Genomic DNA, 10,104 nt, shown 5'->3' with positions numbered 1-10,104 from the left:
ATGTGAGACAGCAAAAGAGACACAGATGTATAGAACAGTCTTTTGGACTCTGTGGGAGAAGGCAAGGGTGGGATGATCTGAGAGACTAGCACTGAATCATGTATATTATCATATGTGAAACAGATCACCAGTCCAGGTTCGATGCATGAGACAGGGTGCTCAGGGCTGGTGCACTGGGATGACCCAGAGGGATGGGATGGAGAGGGATGTGGGAGGGGGGGTTCCGGATGGGGAACACATGTACACCCATGGCTGATTCATGTCAATGTATGGCAAAAACCACTACAATATTGTAAAGTAATTAGCCTCCAGTTAAAATAACTTTAAAAAAGAAAAGAACTGGGCATGAAACAACGGACTGGTTCCAAATCGGGAAAGGAGTACGTCAAGGCTGTATATTGTCACCCTGCTTATTTAACTTACATGCAGAGTACATGATGAGAAACACTGGGCTGGATGAAGCAAAACCTGGAATCAGGATTGCTGGGAGAAATATCAATAACCTCAGATACACAGATGACACCACCCTGATGGCAGAAAGCGAGGAGGAACTAAAGAGCCTCTTGATGAAAGTGAAAGAGGAGAGTGAAAAAGCTGGGTTAAAACTCAACATTCAAAAAACTAAGATTATGGCATCTGGTCCCATCACTTCATGGTAAATAGATGGGAAACAGTGAGAGACTATTTTGGGGAGGGGGGCTCCAAAATCACTGCAGATGGTGATTGCAGCCATGAAATTAAAAGACACTTACTCCTTGGAAGGAAAGTTATGACCAACCTAGATAGCATATTCAAAAGCAGGGACATTACTTTGCCAACAAAGGTCTAGTCAAGGCTATGGTTTTTCCAGTACTCATGTATGGATGTGAGAGTTGGATTGTGAAGAAAGCTGAGTGCCAAAGAATTGATACTTTTGAACTGTGGTGTTGGAAAAGACTCTTGAGAGTCCCTTGGACTGCAAGGAGATCCAACCAGTCCATCATAAAGGAAATCAGTCCTGAATATTCATTGGAAGGACTGATGCTGAAGCTGAAACTCCAATAATCTGGCCACCTGATGCGAAGAACTGACTCATTGGAAAAGACCCTGATGCTGGGAAAGATTGAAGGTGGGAGGAAAAGGAAACGACAGAGGATGAGATGGCTGGATGGCATCGCCGACTCGATGGACATGAGTTTGGGTGGACTCCGGGAGTTGGTGATGGACAGAGAGGCCTGGTATGCTGCGGTCATGGGGTTGCCAAGAGTCGGACACGACTGAGCGACTGAACTGAACTGAACTGACAGTCAAGAAGGAGGTGCTACAGACATTGTAGAAGGGGTGGGATGTTAAATTGTGTGTAGCCTAAGAGAAAGGGAAGTGTTAGTAAGAGAGAGAGTGGCTTGATGGAATCAGAGCCCTGGAACTGGAATCTGACAGATGAGAAAATTGGGGCCCAGAGAAGGGAAGTAATTTGCTGGAAGGATGCTGTGGGGCACTGCCCAGCTCTGCTCCATCCCCGCCCCCTTCAATGCTGGAGCCCTCAGCCTGTTGGTGATTGACAGCACACGGCTGGGCCCCTTGCAGAAAACGACCTTCAGCTGAAAGTAGCCATAATTCCCAAGGCTGTGCACCAATCCCAGGTGGCAGCCTGCATCTAGTGACTGGTCAATGGGGGGACATAAAGCCCTGGCTCCTTTACCACCATTTAGGACAATTCTGAGGGGCCGCACTGGCTCCAGAGCTGCCCATGTTATGGCTTCATCAGAGTTCAACTTCCTCCTCTGACTGGTCCTGCTTTCTTCACTCCTCACGAGTGTTGATTCTGACAGTGCTCCCCAAGAAACCTCCTGCCCACAAAGCTTGTGTCACACTGTTTTCCTGAGAACACAGCCCATGATGCTTCCCCAAGATCACAGGCCAATTCAGTGGAGTCAGGACAGGAACCCATGTCTTCTGACTCTGGACCTTTCTATCGCACCTGGCTGACTTCCCACACTGATTGATTCCTCTTAGGCTCTTTCTCTGTAACATCCATCCAGGGATTTGGGACAAGTGACCTTAGAGAGTGAGTCAAAGGTTGCTAGGAGAAATGTCCCTCCTGCCCCAGGAGCACCCTGCAGGGCAAAGAGTTTGTGCAGGTGGAACAATTAGTGCTGTTACAGGTTCTTCTGCAGGGTGAAAATGGGAGGTGCCTTCCTGGCTCCCTGGGGGGCTCCTCCATTTGCATGGGTTTGTGGCTAAGGAACTCAACCTGGAGCAGGCTGAAATAATAAAGATCATGTAGGTGGCTCAGGGCTTGGAATCCAAGGCTTTGGGCCATGTAGGGCTAGCCTTCAGAACTAAGTTCTGCCCCAAGACAGAGAGGTGTGCTAGGGGTTTTTCAGAGGCACACCAAACCCTGCTGAAGCAATTCCCTGCTTCTCATTTTGCAACAAGACCCAGGGGCTCCCAACTGACATCCATGCTGTGCCCACCTGCAGGATCTGCTGCAGCTTGTTTGGTGGTGAAGTATGTGGAACCTCACATTATGGCCTGTTTACTGCCCTGTGGAGCCACAGTGATGGAATTTGTATGGATTCCTTTGCAGCTTTTGTTTACTGCTGTGCAGAGGCAGTGAGATACAAAGGAGGCCAAACCTAGACTTTCAGCAGCTCCCCGGGCCCCTCAGGATCAACCTTCTGTCTTGGGGAGCCGGAGAGGGGCTAAGAGGAGGACTCTGACCCCAGCTGACAATCAGGAAGCCAAGTACTTAGGGAGTCACAAAGCTTTTGTTTAAACAACAAATCCCCCAAGTAGTAAACACACCAATACTTAGTACAGCATTCACAAAGCCCCACAGCAAGAAAAGACGAGTGGACCACACACCTTCAGTTCAGTTCAGTCGCTCAGTCGTGTCTGACACTCTGTGACCCCGTGAATCACAGCACGCCAGGCCTCCCTGTCCGTCATCAAATCCCGGAGTTCACTAAAACTCACATCCATCGAGCCGGTGATGCCATCCAGCCATCTCATCCTCTGTTGTCCCCTTCTCCTCCTGCCCCCAATCCCTCCCAGCATCAGAGTCTTTACCAATGAGTCACCTTTTCCCATGAGGTGGCCAAAGTATTGGAGTTTCAGCTTTAGCATCATTCCTTCCAAGGAACACCCAGGACTGATCTCCTTTAGAATGGACTGGTTGGATCTCCTTGCAGTCCAAGGGACTCTCAAGAGTCTCCAACACCACAGTTCAAAAGCATCAATTCTTCAGTGCTCAGCTTTCTTCACAGTCCAACTTTCACATCTATACATGACCACTGGAAAAACCATAGCCTTGACTAGAGGGATCTCTGTTGGCAAAGTAATGTCTCTGCTTTTTAATATGCTTTTTAGGTTGTTGATAACTTTCGTTCCAATGAGTAAGTGTCTTTTAATTTCATGGTTGCAAACACCATCTGCAGTGATTTTGTAGCCCCCCAAAATAAAGTCAGCCACTGTTTCCACTGTTTCCCCATCTATTTGACATGAAGTGATGGGACCAGGTGCATGATCTTCGTTTTCTGAATGTTGAGCTTTAAGGCAACTTTTTCACTCTCCTCTTTCACTTTCGTCAAGAAGCTTTTTAGTTCCTCCTCACTTTCTGCCATAAGGGTGGTGTCATCTGCATATCTGAGGTTATTGATATTTCTCCCGGCAATCTTGATTCCAGATTGTGCTTCTTCCAGTCCAGCATTTCTCATGATGTACTCTGCATGTATGTTAAATAAGCAGGGTGACAATATACAGCCTTGATGTACTCCTTTTCCTATTTGGAACCAGTCTGTTGTTCCATGTCCAGTTCTAACTGTTGCTTCCTGACCTGCATACAGGTTTCTCAAGAGGCAGGTCAGTTGGTCTGGTATTCCCATCTCTTTCAGAATTTTCCACATTTTATTGTGATCCACACAGTCAAGGCATTGGCGTAGTCAATAGAGCAGAAATAGATGTTTTTCTGGAACTCTCTTGCTTTTTCCTTGATCCAGCAGATGTTGGCAATTTGATCTCTGGTTCCTCTGCCTTTTCTAAATCCAGCTTGAACATCTGGAAGTTCATGGTTCATGTATTGCTAAAGCCTGGCTTGGAGAATTTTGAGCATTACTTTACTAGTGTGTGGGATGAGTGCAATTGTGCGGTACTTTGAGCATTCTTTGGCATTGCCTTTCTTTGGGATTGGAATGAAAACTGACCTTTTCCAGTCCTGTGGCCACTGCTGAGTTTTCCAAATTTGCTGGTATATTGAGTACAGCACTTTCACAGCATCATCTGTCAGGATTTGAAATAGCTCCACTGGAATTCCATCACCTCCACTAGCTTTGTTCATAGTGATGCTTTCTAAGGCCCACTTAACTTCACATTCCAGGATATCTGGCTCTAGGTGAGTGATCACACCATCATGATTATCTTGGTCATGAAGATCTTTTTTGTACATTTCTTCTGTGTATTCTTGCCTCTTCTTAATATCTTCTGCTTCTGTTAGGTCCATACTATTTCTGTCCATTATCGAGCCCATCTTTGCATGAAATGTTCCCTTGGTATTTCTAATTTTCTTGAAGAGATCTCTAGTCTTTCATAGTCTGTTGTTTTCCTCTATTTTGTGAAGGGAATGGCAAACCACTTCAGTGTTCTTGCCTTGAGAACCCCATGAACAGTATGAAAAGGCAAAATGATAGGATACTGAAAGAGGAACTCCCCAGGTCAGTAGGTGCCCTATATGCTACTGCCGATCAGTGGAGAAATAATTCCAGAAAGAATGAAGGGGTGGAGCCAAAGCAAAAACAATACCCAGTTGTGGATGTTACTGGTGATAGAAGCAAGGTCTGATACTGTAAAGAGCAATATTGCATAGGAACCTGGAATGTCAGGTCCATGAATCAAGACAAATTGGAAGTGGTCAAACAAGAGATGGCAAGAGTGAATGTCGACATTCTAGGAATCAGCGAACTAAAATGAACTGGAATGGGTGAATTTAACTCAGATGACCATTATATCTACTACTGTGGGCAGGAATCCCTCAGAAGAAATGGAGTAGCCATCATGGTCAACAAAAGAGTCTGAAATGCAGTACTTGGATGCAATCTCAAAAACGACAGAATGATCTCTGTTCGTCTCCAAGGCAAACTATTCAATATCACAGTAATCCAAGTCTATGCCCCAACCAGTAACGCTGAAGAAGCTGAATTTGAACGCTTCTATGAAGACCTACAAGAGCTTCTAGAACTAAGACCCAAAAAAGATGTCCTTTTCATTATAGGGGACTGGAATGCAAAAGTAGGAAGTCAAGAAACACCTGGAGTAACAGGCAAATTTGGCCTTGGAATATGTTATGAAGCAGGGCAAAGGCTAATAGAGTTTTGCCAAGAGAACACACTGGTCATAGCAAACACCCTCTTCCAACAACACAAGAGAAGACTCTACACATGGACATCACCAGATGGTCAAAACCGAAATAAGATTGATTATATTCTTTGCAGCCAAAGATGGAGAAGCTCTGCACAGTCAGCAAAAACAAGACCGGGAGCTGACTGTGGCTCAGATCATGAACTCCTTATTGCCAAATTCAGACTTAAATTGAAGATAGTGGGGGAAACCACTAGACCATTCAGATATGACCTAAATAAAATCCCTTATTATTATATAGTGGAAGTGAGAAATAGAATTAAAGGACTAGATCTGATAGAGTGCCTGATGAACTATGGAATGAGGCTCATGACATTGCACGGGAGACAGGGATCAAGACCATTCCCATGGAAAGAAATGCAAAAAAGCACAATGGCTGTCTGGGGAGGCCTTACAAATAGCTAAGAAAAGAAGAGAAGTAAAAAGCAAAGCAGAAAAGGAAAGATATAAGCATCTGAATGCAGAGTTCCAAAGAATAGCAAGGTGAGATAAGAAAGCCGTCCTCAGTGATCAATGCAAACACACCTTAGAAGAAGGCAGTAAATGGGCAGTTTTGGAAGTTCCAAGACTTGATTCCAATAAGAGTGAGGGCCAAACAAGGCTTTCAAATGTGTTGTGCTGGGCTGAGAGGGAGAAATGGCTGGGGATCAGTCTGTAGGGAAGATTACAAATGCTCAATCCAGACAGAAGGGCACTGGTTAAAACCTCACCAGGATGGACAGTTATTGTCCCTGCTCTTTTATCCTTCCAGTAGGATGCCACGTTCTATTTCCCATTTCCATCACTTCACTTTGGGCTCCTCAGGCTTCTCCATTAACCTTGCACCCACATCTCTTTTGATGGTTACACTCAGCCTTAGGGTAAGAGCCCTGAGCTCTTGATCATGAACTCCTACATGAGCCCTACAATGCCCACTGCCTTAATGAGCCTTCTGTAATGGTCCCTCCTCCGGACAGGCCTAGCCTACAGAGGAGAACCACCACTGCGTTTCTTAGCAGTGCCGGTGTACCCTTCTCACAGCAAGTTCCTCAGGGCCGTGGTAAATGGTGTATTCTGTGTCTTTCTATTGGAGTTTTCCAGTTTTTTCCAGTATGTTTTAGTCTTTCAGTCATGTCTGACCCTTTGTGACCCCATGGACCGTAGCCTGCCAGGCTCCTCTGTGCATGGAATTCTCCAGGCAAGAATACTGGAGTGGGCTGCCATTTCCTTCTCCAGGGGATCTTCCCAACCCAGGAATCAAACCCAGGTCTCCTGCATTGTAGGTAGATTCTTTATTGTCTGACCCATGAGGGACAACCCCTCTTTCAGTATATCCACTCCAATATGTCCACTTCTAAATCTTTTCCTCCCATATTCCATTATTTCCATAGAAATGCTGGCATTTTGACCTCATTTAGTGTGGATCATCATGTTTTCTGTACTTTGAGAAGCTGTCTTAGTGAGTCTGCACTAACTCCTGTGATCCTTGCCAGGGTATTCAATCCTATTTTCCAGGGTTGTGTTCTCACGTTAATAAACTCTCCTTTTTCCAGCCTTATAGTCTAGCTCCCTTGATCAAGCACTCACAGAATCAGTTTCATGTGCACTCTTCCAGCTCCTGCCAATCTATACAAGCTAGGCTGTGCAGCTACTTGGAGCATTGTTACTTTCCTCCTTTATCAAGCCTAGCGTGTTCATGCTGTGCCTTAAATGTTGTTATAGGCTTAGTGGCTAGAGGGGAAGTAAATGCATGTTTTGCCTTCTGGGGGGGGAAGTTCTGCATTATCTCCAAGTAAGAGGTGTGGGGACTATTAAATGTAGGAAAATCAGGCCAAATTCTACAGGCTTAGAGAGTTCAGGGAAATCTGGGGATTCAAGATTTTGGTGGTATCCCTCTAGATATCCCCAAACTGTATGTCAGGGTCCTATTCTTTCCCCAGGAAGCATCCTGATTTTGATGCGGTAAACCTGTCTCCATTAGGAGTTAATCTTTGGAGAAGGCAATGGTGACCCACTCCAGTACTCTTGCCTGGAAAATCCCATGGGTGGAGGAGCCTGGTAGGCTACAGTCCATGGGGTCACTAAGAGTCGGACACGACTGAGTGACTTCACTTTCACTCTTCACTTTCATGCATTGGAGAAGGACATGGCAACCCACTCCAGTGTTCTTGCCTGGAGAATCCCAGGGACGGAGGAGCCTGATGGGCTGCCGACTCTGAGGTCGCACAGAGTTGGACATGACTGAAGCAACTTAGCAGCAGCAGCAGCACCAACCACTGAATGCTATTGGTCTCACAGCTACTATTTCACCCTATTTCTCAAATACGTGATATAGCACAGCAGATCATATGTTCCCTTCTACCAGTATACCATCGCAATTCACCACCTGGTGAAAGTCTACAATGATAGGAGTGTCACCTCATGGCAGAGATGTATCCGTTCTCTACCTACCCCTCTGCAATGTGGACCTCCTTGCCAACTGGGCAGTGAGTGTTCTAGATCCCAAATCCCATTGAAGTGCTGGCTTTCCTGAGTTACACTCAATCTCAAGTGTCATAATTTGTGTTCCCTAGGAAGCCAACTCTAAGACAGAATGTAGCACGCTAGATGCTTATTAAGAGATGTCTTTTGGATTAACACCTATGAAAGGAGCAGGCCTTGACAGGGAGTGAGGGTGGGGGATGGAGTTGAGCTGCACTGCAGGACCAATAACAGCCTCAGTCAACCCCACAGAGAGATCTGAAGTTAGAATTACCCTTCAGAATTATCCCAAGCTGAGCTGAGATGGTTAAACCTTTATAGTCCTTCTTTGGGCTGCCCCCAGAAAGCTCTGTTACCTTGAGTGAGTCAACTTCGTATCTGAGGCAATCCCTGAAGGAGCTAACAGCTGGAGGCAGCTTTCCAACAGTGCTCTCAGCAGCTCATCCAAAAAGTTAACAACAAAAATAAGCAAAGACACAAATGAGAATGTAGGACTTTCAACAATACAAGTGACTTGATTTCTTCAACAGCTCAATAGAAGGAAGAAAAAGAGAGAGAGAGACTGTTTTAGATTAAAGACACATAACCAAGTACAATGTGTGCGTCTTGTTTGGATCTAGATTTAAACAAACCAAATGTAAAAAGACATTTTTTGAGATAATTGAAGAAATCAGACTATGGGCTGGGTATTAGAGAACATCAAAGAACTGTTATGAATTTTGTTTTGGTGAAAGTGGCATTGTGGCTATATCTTTTGGAAAATGTCCATATTTTCAGAGAAGAATGAATTACATAGGATAAAATGACATGCTGTTGAAATTTGTTCTAAAATATACAAACAGAAAAAGAAGAAAAGAATATATAAAGCAGGTATAGAAAGGTTTTAATTTTAAAAATTTTTATTGAAATATACTTGATTTACAATGTTGTGTTAGGTATACAGCAAAGTGATTCAGTTTTTGAATGTGAGTAATAAGTATCTGGGAATTCATATCATTCTTTTTGTTTTTGTGTATTTAAAAAATTTTAAGATACCAAAAAAAAAATTCAAATTACCCAGGAGGGGAAATAATGCTCAAAGGACATAAATATACAGTAAACATTTGAGGAAATATTCAGTTTTACTGAAAGGGAAACACAAATTAAAACATTGAGATAGTAATTTTTATTCAAAATATTGGGAAAAGGTTAAAAGATCAAAACTTGGTCATAAGGTTAAAAGGTCAAAACTTGGTCAAAGGCTAAAGGATCAAAGCAAGATCATAGCTCTTGTTGTTATGAATGTAACAAAACAGCTAACTTTCTGGGAGGGCAAATTGTCCCAATCTTACAGTATGTATTACTACATACAGTATTTATTACTACATAGAAAACCCTAAAGACTCCACCAGAAAATTACTAGAGCTAATCAATGAATATAGTTAAGTTGCAGGATATAAAATCAACACACAGAAATCTCTTGCATTCCTATACACTAATAATGAGAAAGTAGAAAAAGAAATTAAGGAAACAATTCCCTTCACCATTGCAACAAAAAGAATAAAATACTTAGGAATATATCTACCTAAAGAAACTAAAGACCTATATATAGAAAACTATAAAACACTGATGAAAGAAATCAAAGAGGACACTAATAGATGGAGAAATATACCATGTTTGCGGATTGGAAGAATCAATATACTGAAAATGAGTATACTACCCAAAGCAATCTACAGATTCGTAATCTCTATCAAACTACCAGCGGTATTTTTCACAGAGCTAGAACAAATAATTTCACAATTTGTATGGAAACAAAAAACCTCAAGTAGCCAAAGCAATCTTGAGAAAGAAGAATGGAACTGGAGGAATCAACCTGCTTGACTTCAGGCTCTACTACAAAGCCACAGGCATCAAGACAGCATGGTACTGGCACAAAGACAGAAATATAGATCAATGGAACAAAATAGAAAGCCCAGAGATAAATCCACACACCTATGGACACCTTATCATTGACAAAGGAGGCAAGAATATACAATGGATAAAGACAATCTCTTTAACAAGTGGTGCTGGGAAAACTGGTCAACCACTTGTAAAAGAATGAAACTAGAACACTTTCTAACACCATACACAAAAATTAACTCAAAATGAATTAAAGATCTAAACATAAGACCAGAAACTATAAAATTCCTAGAGGAGAACATAGGCAAAACACTCTCCAACATAAATCACAGCAGGATCCTCTATGACCCACCACCCAGAATACTGGAAATA

This window comes from Capricornis sumatraensis, chromosome X, assembly GCF_032405125.1.
Source record: "Capricornis sumatraensis isolate serow.1 chromosome X, serow.2, whole genome shotgun sequence".
Taxonomy (NCBI): Eukaryota; Metazoa; Chordata; class Mammalia; order Artiodactyla; family Bovidae; genus Capricornis; species Capricornis sumatraensis.
This window is presented reverse-complemented; position numbering follows the sequence as displayed.